The sequence below is a fragment of the Acomys russatus genome, chromosome 26, assembly GCF_903995435.1.
Source record: "Acomys russatus chromosome 26, mAcoRus1.1, whole genome shotgun sequence".
NCBI classification, from domain to species: Eukaryota; Metazoa; Chordata; class Mammalia; order Rodentia; family Muridae; genus Acomys; species Acomys russatus.
Window position 1 is genome coordinate 3184479 of NC_067162.1, and position 10631 is coordinate 3195109.

The window sequence follows — 10631 nt, forward strand, 5'->3', positions numbered from 1 at the left end:
GCTTTTCTGCCAAAGCTAAAACTTGCAAGATTCGTGTGAGCTCCTTGTTAAGTTATAGAAGCAGTAAGAAACCGCTGGGGAAGGAAGCTGACCAGCTGAGATGCCAGGAAGTCTCTCGTGCCTGTCTAGACGCCTGCTTGTTGTGCAGAGAGCTCCAGGGACATGGTTTTCATCGTGCCCACCCTTTCGGGTGGCATTTTCAGTGATGGGGCTGCCTTTGCATCACTTACACCTGCTGCTAGCATCCCCAGTAAATCATTGGTTCACCAAGCTGGACTTCAGGCACTCGTTACTTTGGTCTGTTGTAGGTGGCCTATCTCGGGAAAGCAGATGTGTCACGACTCTCTAGGAAAAGCCACACACAACAGTAATTTTTGCTAGCAAAGGATAATTGATTTGAAACAACTATACCCCACCCTTTTGTTGCCTAGCTACAGGATAAGTGCTATCATAGGACAAAGCCCAAGTGGGAGTTATGGAGCCTGAGACAAAAGAGCAAGTGAAAAATAGGATAACGTTCTTGGTAATGACAGAGATTAGTCTCATCCTTGATCTACATGACACAGAAGAGATAATCCTCAATATATCTCCATTACATCTACCAGTCTGGATGGTTGCTACCTCACCCCAGTGATGACCCATTAATTTCAGATGGCTTCCTTGGACAGGTGGCCCACACAGCCCACAGCACCCATCTGAACAGACACCTACACACTGCAGGGAAATAAGGTACAACACAAGCCTTAAATGAGGGCTCTTAATGGATAAAATATAATCTAGACATAGAAAACAAAAGCATACTTTTAAATTAAACCATGAATACTAGAAATAATGAGATAATTATGGTCCCAGGAGCTCAGACTCAGACCGGAGAGGGTTTAGGTCACCCAGTCATGTAAATCAACATGACTACTCAGTGACCTTTTTGGTAAAAGCAAAGAAGAGAGTTGGGCTAATGCTATCTACAATAAGCTCCTGATGGCATAGCAAGAAATGTAGTAATAAAAACAAACAGAAAGCTGCTATCATTTCTGGAAGCATATGGAATGTTTTGCACTTAACTAAGTGAAGCCTGATCCCAAACCTTGGTCTGTGTGGCTGTGGAATAACTCAGTCCATTTTATAGGTAAATTTTCAGAAAATTTATCTTGACATGCATTCTCCCCCACACTGAAGAAATATGTCTTTTACAGTCTGCCTTAACCTGTAAAATATGAAAAAGCTGATGTCTCCACTTACGGTCCACAATCGGCTCATTCTTTAACAGGGAGGGGATGATGGAAGCAAGTATTATCTCCCTCTGGCCCAAACTCACCTTAGCAGTGGAGAAAGTAGAATAGGTGTTGAATATATCTGATCATTATAATGACAAACAGACCTACTTTCTGATTAAATGTGGGCAAGCAGCTAGATTCATCTACTGCGGGTGCCTTATTAGTATTCAATCCTTCTTTGGGTCATCTAGAATCTTCCTACTTGAAGTCATGCATAAAGCAGCAGGATTATTTATTTATTTGGGGGCTCTGTGCATGCTGCCTCGGTCTCTGTGAGTTCATATGAGCTTTGCTCATGTTAATTTACAGAACATTGTTTTCTTGTCCTCCTTTCCCTCGGAGTCGTACACTCTTTCTAGCTCCTCTTCTGCATGGTTTTCCCTGAGCCCTGAGGGGAGGCATTTGATACCGGCATCCCACTCAGGGCTAAGTGTTCCAAACTTTCCGTCTCTGTGTAATGTCTGCCTGTGGGTCTCTGTATTTGTTCTCATTTACTGCAGGAGGAAGCTTCTGTGGTGATGGATGAACAAGTCACTGATATAAGTATAGCAGATAGCCGTTGGGGGTAATTTTATCGCTATGGTCATTTATTTATTCATTTATGTATTTATTATTTATTTATTTTAGAGCAGTAATACCTGGTTTTACTCTAGGTCCCCAGGCTATCTAGTCTCTGGTTCTTGATCACTGAAGCAGTAGTGTCGGATACGGGTTTCATCTCTTGAAGTGGGCCTTAAACCAAATATTTATTGGTTACTCCCACAAGCTTTGTGCCACCATGGCTCTAGCTGTCTTGTAGGGAGGACACCAATGTAGATAAAAGGGTTTGTATCTCACCTGGTATTTGCGTTCTTCTTTTGGTAATATGCAGAATGCCTTCCTATACCGAGGGCTCTATGTAGGCACCAGTTTGAGTTCTCCATCCATGCCCAGTGAGTTGTCTTCAGCAGTGGGGCCTTGTCATCAATTTTTAGAGAGCAAGCTATAGTATTCACAACAGCCTGAGTAGTTTGAGGACCCCTGGAACCCCTTTGGCTAGCAACTCAGTTTGATGAAAACTTCATTTGAGGACAAGAGATGGCTAGCTGGGACTCTGACTCCTCCATTATTCGACAATTTTGTTTAGATAGCCTTCATATATGCATACATTTTAGAAAGCTTCTACTATATTAGGTTTCCATACTACCTCCCAAATGGCCCTTAATTTTAGCTATTGCTCCCTGTGTTCCCTCTCTTGCCATCCTCTTCCTTCCCTCTCCTCACTTGATCCTCCTGTTGTAACCCCTTTCCATCCATATCTGTTCTATTTCCTTTTCCTAAAGAGATCTATCTGTACCCCCTAGTCTCTTATTCTATATTTAACCTCTGTGGCTCTACAGATTTTATTAAAATTCTGGTCTTTTGGGGGGAGGTGAGGGAAGGATTTATTTTACCCGGAGTTTATAAGCCCATCACAGAGGGAAGCCAGGGCAGGGACTGAGGACATGAATCTGGATGCAGAACGGAGTAGAAGCCATGGGCAACACAGAGAAGCAGAAGCCATGGGCAACACAGAGGAGCAGAAGCCATGGGCAACACAGAAGAGCAGAAGCCATGGGCAACACAGAGGTTCACTCCTTAGTGGCTTGCTTCCTAAGAGCCTAGTCTTAAGCATGAAAGAAAAGGAATGTTAGCCCTTTTTCTATTTTCAGCATGCTAACAAATATTCTCCTTCTTTCTCACATCCACACAGAAAGCATACACTTTAAGTAGTACTTGGACTAATTTGTATACATATGCAACATATGTTGAAATCTACTTATTTACTTCTCAGTTTTCTGAGATATGTGATTTCATTAAAATGCTGCATAAAGACCTTTCCAGAGAAACTACAAAAATAAAAAATGTCAAATTAATAAGGACCATGCTTACTTAGGAGATTTTGCTCAAGATAATCATAAGCATGAATTAAACAAAACTTTTCATAGCAGTTGTATTCTTCCTAAAAGGGACTATGTCTAAATATGTCGTTAATTCCTTTATTCCTTGTGATTTAATCCAGAAAGTGTAACAATTCTGACTGATATGGAAGTATAAATTTATTGCAAGGATTTTAGATGACATTGTGCAAAGAAAGGTTTGTGGTTCTAAACTTGTTGCTGGTCACCAGGGCAGCCAGGAAGAAATGCTAGGTGAGAAACAGCAAATGGTAGGGGTCACCTGAAACCTCAAAGGAGAACTGGAGCTTACTTATCTGTCTCCAATCATTTCAAACATCCTTGGAACAGTACTCACAGAGGAAAATGAGGCTTTTCTCAAGGACACGCACATGTAACAGTTGAGGACTTACAGCATCTGGTAAACCTACAAGGTAAACTTCTGGTCTACCTTTGCATAGTGCTGCCCTCTAGGTTAGATGCCTGCAGCCCCACATGCTCGCTCAAAGCGTTATGGCCATTGCTTTACCTAAACTTTGCAAATCTTGTAGAATTTGCTGGCAGTCTAACCGGGAACCGTATAAGGACGGAGCTCATCACAAAGCCATTCTCAGATCAGATGACATCGATGACAAGATGAGAGCACACACATCAGCATCCTAGTCCCCTTATGTACACCTTTTCAGAATACATAATTTCTGAGCAAATATCTTAGACCATGCTGCACTTCTTACTTATACAGCTGAAAGGAAGCAAACTCTCTAATGGAACCACTGATTTAAAAATTAATCTTGAAATTAATCAATATCAACGTACTCTATATTGGATAGTAAAAACTGGAAGGTGGACAGAAAATTTCACACACATGCACAAATACACAATTTTAACAAAGAAATACAGTTTATATTAATGATTTCATTCATTTACTCCCTATTTTTATTTATTCTCTCTGCTGTCACCAAGCACTTAACTTTCTCAATGATGCTATACTTGCTGAAGTAACTCAGGCTTTATTCCAGTAGTTACTGAGCCATGAGAAGTTCTGACTTTACTAGTTACCATAGTTTCCTATTAGCTTTACTACAGGGTAAGGAATACTAAGTAGTACGGCTCTGAGTGACATACATTTCAGAAATAGCCATTCATATACTCAATGTATGGTGAAATCTCATTCCTCCATTGAGTTTTAGCACTTTGGCCAGTGCAGAAACCCAAATGTGCCTAGTAGCCTTCAAGCACCATCCTTTCTATGGAGTAACCCCAACTTCTACTTTCGTTGAACCACTTCTGGATTCCTCCAGTAGGAGCATTATTCTCTTAGAAAACAAGATCTTTCTTAAATCATGAATCTAGAGTTGAAAAAGTTAGACATAAAAATCCTGTTAGGGGCTCAATGAAGGTCTCAATTAGAGAAAACCACAACCATTTCTTGACCATGCTATGTGAGAAATCCTGCTATAATATGGTTACTGATTTACAGTATGAAAAACCTTCAGTGCATATCTCAGCTCTTTCGAAAAGACAAAGCCACTCAGCTCAAGATGTAACTAAAGCCTCAACGGTGGTCTTATTACCCATTATTCTTTAGCTGTTAAATAACTCCCTGGGTCAGAAATGAAGCTATGTAACATGATCATCACGAATAAGCATGCACAGATGGTGGCATTAAAATATGTGCAAGGAAGACAAATCTATGCTTCAAAAGTGCTGTTCCTTTCACAGTGGAGGGAATTTTCACTGCAATCACCCTTCCAGGGGATAGATGGCTCATCTTTCCGGAGAATGATGTAGCCAGAAAACTCATACATCTTTTGGCAAACCAGGCCCAAATATTCTTCTTTTCAACCACAAGTATGGAGAGTTGTCCAAGGGCCACACATGCAGTTCACAAAGAGGGTAGAAACATATTTGGACAACTTAGGTAACTTAAATATTGTATTACCTTCTTGATATCATAGAATCGAAACTTAACTGCCACCTCCACTTGATGGGTGAGTGGGGCTGTGTATCTCCAGCTTCAGGGCTTAGTGGCTAGACAACTCTTATTTCATGCTTGGTGCCTCAGATGGCGCATAAAACTGATGACCCGTATCCTGAGAGCCCCTCTTCACTAAAGGCATCAATAGATAAGAAAATGTTTTTAAAGGGATGATTAGTACCTTAAAAGAAAGATAGAACTTATTTCCAAATGCAGTGGTCCACGCAATTATTTGCTTTCAAAGGCTTGGTAACATTGCCTTAACATTGCCTTATCTGGTTCTATGGCCCAACTGTTACAGTGTGTTTTATATCATCCTCGACCTGGGGAACAGACATATGTTGTTCTAGGGCTCATACAGTTACCTCTCAGCACTCTAAAAATTAATTCATAAATAAATACATCACATTCAGAAGTATATGATATCTACAAAATCCAAAGAAAAGTACCTAGACCGTATCTTCCTTTACAGATAAATAAAAGGAAACAGTTTTCATTCCACCAGAAAAACAACCGCTCTAAGCTCCAGATACTTCTAAGGGTGGGAAGCCCTGATTCGTGAAGATTCTATTAGCCCCACTTGGCATGCATCTGTCTTATTTCACTGCTTATGCTAATCGTCATTCCTTCTTGTCAGGTTCAATCATTACCATTTTCACAAGGCAATGGCCTGGCCTGGCGTTCTTGGGAACGGCAAGGCAGTTCAGACACCTGTGGAGTAGAATGAGTCAGCGTAGCCCCGAGGTAGAATGCTGAAGACTTCATCACAGCCCTTTCACCTGAGCGGGCTGCACCTGTGATCTTTGCTAAAGGACACTGAAGAAAATGTCCTTGCCAGATAGTGATTTTTCTAAACTTCAACAGAATTGGAATGAGTCATTACCTGAAAAGACGTGACGTAACACACCATACTGCAAGATATAGCTGTCTTCTGCACTTGACAAATATGTAAGCTGAGTGGGGATAAAACAGTTTTTATGCCTGATATTGGCAATGATTTTTATAAAACCTTCCAGAAAGGTATATTTTGTTTAGTTTACTATGTGGGAAAGTGGACTCCTTTTCAGTGACTGCCACTTGGACTTACTTATGATAACAGTTAATGCTGTCTGGGCTAGGGATTCAGTGATGGATGCTAACCTCCTGTTGAATGTGGGATTCAAACTGTACATTCATAGCTGGAGAATGACTGCAGCATAGGTGTGGGGGGGTCTGATCTAGTGAACCCACTGTGAAGTGACTACAAACCAAAACACTTCCCTGACTCCCAGAAGCTTTACTCTGACCACTGGACCTCAATGATCCTTTACGTTTCAGGAGCTGTATCTGATTCAGAGCCAGTGACTGACAGTTCCCAAAAGTTTGGGCTATTTCCTCCTCTAAAATGCACACTCTCCACTCAACGTACTCTGGTGCCTCATATTTGACCATGTCCCCTGAATGGGGAGACCTGGAGGAAGGATAGCAGGCTACCAAGAAGAGACTTGATACCCTATGAGCATATGCAGGGGGAAGAGGTCCCCCTCAGTCACAGTCATAGGGGAGGGGAGTAAGGGGAAAATGGAGGGAGAGAGGAATGAGAGGATATAAGGGATGGGATAACCATTGAGATGTAATATGAATAAATTAATAAAATGAAATTAAGAAAAATAAAATAAAATGCACACTCATCCTGGCTTTTACTTTTGTGGTTAAAAACCAGAAAGGAACTTCCACAGTGTAACATTTTGGCTCTGATCAGGATCCTTCCACACGTATGCCCTGACTTATACTCCATTTAAGGTCTCTAGGTAAATGTTGGAGGGGTTCCAAGGAGGCAGCAGGCCCTTGGCATGAAATTATTATAGGGGAACCCAATACAGTGTTTTCTCTTCTCTTCTCTCTTCTTCCCTTTCTTTCTCCTGCCTCCCCCTTTATTCTGAAAAGAACATTAACAATCTAGGTTGCCTACTGAAAAGTGGTACCCTTTACTGTAAATCAAATATACACCTGGCCTGAGAGCTAGGTGACTTCAGAACTCTCAGCATGAACTGGAAGACCTGACCCCCGCCCCTCCAATGCCCAAGCCTGCCAATGAGCCAGAAAACAGACAAGGACAAACAGACTCCACAGCAGTCTTGAGCCCTGCAGACATTCAGGGTTCAGTGGCCCCTCTAGCTTCCCAAATCCCATGTACATTTTCCAATCCTAAATTAAATATGCACAGGGAGGGGGGATTAGACACAAACCATTCTGACTTAAGTGAGTTGAAAAAGTGAGGAAAAAAACGTGTCTACAGGAGTGTACACTGATACACATGTACAACAATGTTTATTAAAAATTCCCTTTCACTGCTGCGTTTTGAACAGTTCAATTGAGCTGTCAAGTTTGGGTTACTACTTTCTTAGTGTCACATTGGGTGAATTCTGGTACAATTCCTTCATTTTCCTGCCTGGTTTTTGGACAGGGAAATTGCATACTTGCAGATAAAATAATGTAGAGTTAAAGATTTTTCTTTGCAACTATATGTTTTCCATATTTATATATAGTCTCAATATTTTTAAATATTCTCATAAATCTACATCACAATCATTTTTACATGTGAATTTCAAAAACACATTTACATGCTGACATAATCCACTGAGAAGAAAAAAAAATTCTCAGCTATACAATGCAAATATTAACAACAGATAGGCGATCCCTTGTCTATTCAAGCACAGTTGACAAATTATCTTATTTTCTGAAGCTAATATTCTGCTCAGTCACTTTCTGTGGGAGAATGCCAGTTGGGAAAAGCAGTTTTTCCAGAACAGCTAGTGACGTTAACTTAGTTGATATTGGAAGAAAAAAGGAATTGTAGAAGAGATAAGCTCTAAAGTCGCCCACTGCGGCCACCTGGATGTTGCCACCATGTTTTCACTGGATTGCAGTTATCTCAGCCATTGTGCCCTGAGATGAATGTCTTTGAAGTTGTTAATGTCCTATTTAGTAAAGAACATTAACTTGCCCCTGATGGGTGGCAGCAAGAGGCAAGATAAACCCCGTGTCCTCACCATCTCCTGAGAAAAGGAGGAAAAGACAGAGATTTGCAAGAAAGTGACCAAGGCCGTCAGCCTTTGCCTTATCAGACATGGTGCCCTTTTCAATGAGGAAACCAAGGTGTTTTTTTTCCCAGATTCTTAGTCTCTTTAATAAAATAATTAAATTACACGGTGGGAAACAAACTCAAGGAGAAATTTTATTAAAGTCAGAGAGAAAAGCAGGAGAGCAGGCAGCCTGAGGGAGAAAAGTCCCACCTTTGAATATATGTATGGAGAGAGAAGAAGAAGAAGAAGAAGAAGAAGAAGAAGAAGAAGAAGAAGAAGAAGAAGAAGAAGAAGAAGAAGAAGAAGAAGAAGAAGAAGAAGAAGAAGAAGAAGAAAAAGAAGAAGAAGAAGAAGAGGAGGAGGAGGAGGAGGAGGAGGAGGAGGAATAAGAAGAAGAGGGAAAAGAAGAAGAAAAAAAGACTGTCAGAAGAAGAAAACATGTTTAGGCTTTTGGCCTGTATCTGAAGAAATACAGAACCAAAAAACACCGACATACTTCCAGCCAAGCCATTGTTCTGAGTACAGAAGACACCTGATGCCAGGGCAGAAAAAAATGCAGTTAGAAATAGAAATCGAGACAGTTTAATAAGAAAGAAAAGATATTCAAAAACAGAACTGGGCTAATGAACTGAGGAAATTGCCCCAAAAGATGTCAGGTCAGGAGACAAACACGACTTCATAGGACCCATATTTATCGTCCCTGGGCTTTTCTTGCACATCCTCAGTTAACTGAAGCCCTGTGAGGAAGGACCTCCTGGCTTCCTCCGTACATTGGTTTGAGCATGCTCAGTTTGCTGTAAGAAGCCCGATAGGGACGGTTTTCAGTTTTCCAACAGGCTTTATCTACAGTTTCTTTTATCTCTCTACTCTCCAGTCACACTCTGACGACGTTTGCTCTCAGTGAACACTCATTAAAGTTTTGTTCAATTAAACAAATAAACAAACAAACAAACAAACAAACATGGAGATGTGGGTCCTGTAACAATTGGAGCGGGGCCGGTGACTCGGACTTGAACTCTGTTGCCTCCCTCCGGATCCCGTTTCCCTAGCAGGGCTGCCTTGCCTTGCCTCAGTGAGAGAGGAGCCCTGATGCCACTCGCTGTGCCAGGGTAGGGGTCCGTGTGATGGGTTAAGTGGTTGGGCCGACTGGGAGGAGAGGAAGGAGTGGGATGGGACTGGGATGTAAAATGAACAAACAAATACATTAATGAAGAAAAAAAGAATACAAACTAGATTCACAACTTCTAGATTCAGATCTTAGCCTTTTAGTTGTTTTATTTCTCTACGGTTTGATTTCGTCATCTTCATTGTGAGGTATCTATGCCATACAGTTTGTATGGAAGCCCTGTTAGTTAACTTATATAATGGAGATGATTCGCAAAGGTCAGAAGCTCCATTTAGGATTTCACATTCTTACACACTTCAGCTTTGGATTTTAAGGCATCGAAACAAGGAAAAGGCACAAATGACCACCTTGAGTCCATCTCCTCGAAGGGAATCTAACTAGAATGTGGCACATTGGAGAGTGGTTGCCAAGCATGTGAGAGGCCCTGGGTATGACTCCTGAGGCAAGACCAGTCACAAAACACTCTAGAGGCTCGGAAATGGCTGGGTCTCCACCCTTTCTGTAGCCTTGGTCACTTATGGAATATGATTTGGACACAGTTACCCACTGAATATAAATACTAATTCTTAACAATTGCGTTTCTTCAATGAAGTAAGGACACTTTTTTCTTCACTCCAAGACTTTATAAATACAGATAAATGCTAATTAATGTGCTCATATATATATCTGTAGGTCCTGAATTGAAAATACTATGACTTTAATTTTTCACATAAATAAATAAAATTTTGATTGGGGATCACAGTGCTAAGATTTTTTTTTCTTTTTTGGATCTGTTTTCCTTTTTTTAATGAAAATGTAACTACATTGTTGCCCTTTGTTATCTTTCTCTCTTTCCATTTGCTTTCAAACTCCTGGCCTCCTCTCTTTTAATTTCTATTGACTGTAAGTGTGAATGTGTGTGTGTGTATGTGTGTATGAGAGTGTGTGTGCATATGTGTGTATGTGTATGAGACAGTGTGTGTGTGCATGTGTGTTGAGTGTGAGTATGAGAGTGTGTGTATGTATGAGAGAGAGTGTGTGTGCATGTGTGTTGAGTGTGTGTATGTGTATGAGAGAGTGTGTATGCATGTGTGTGTTTGTGTGTGCATATGAGTGTGTGTTTGCACATGCACTTATACTTCTGTGTGGCTGTGCATGTACAAATATATTTGTAAATATGCAAGCACAACATGCTGAGACCATTCAGTATTGCATGTGCATGATTTAAATCTACTATATGGCCGCAGCAATATGACAACTGCCCAAAGGACTGTACATTCTATTCCACAGATA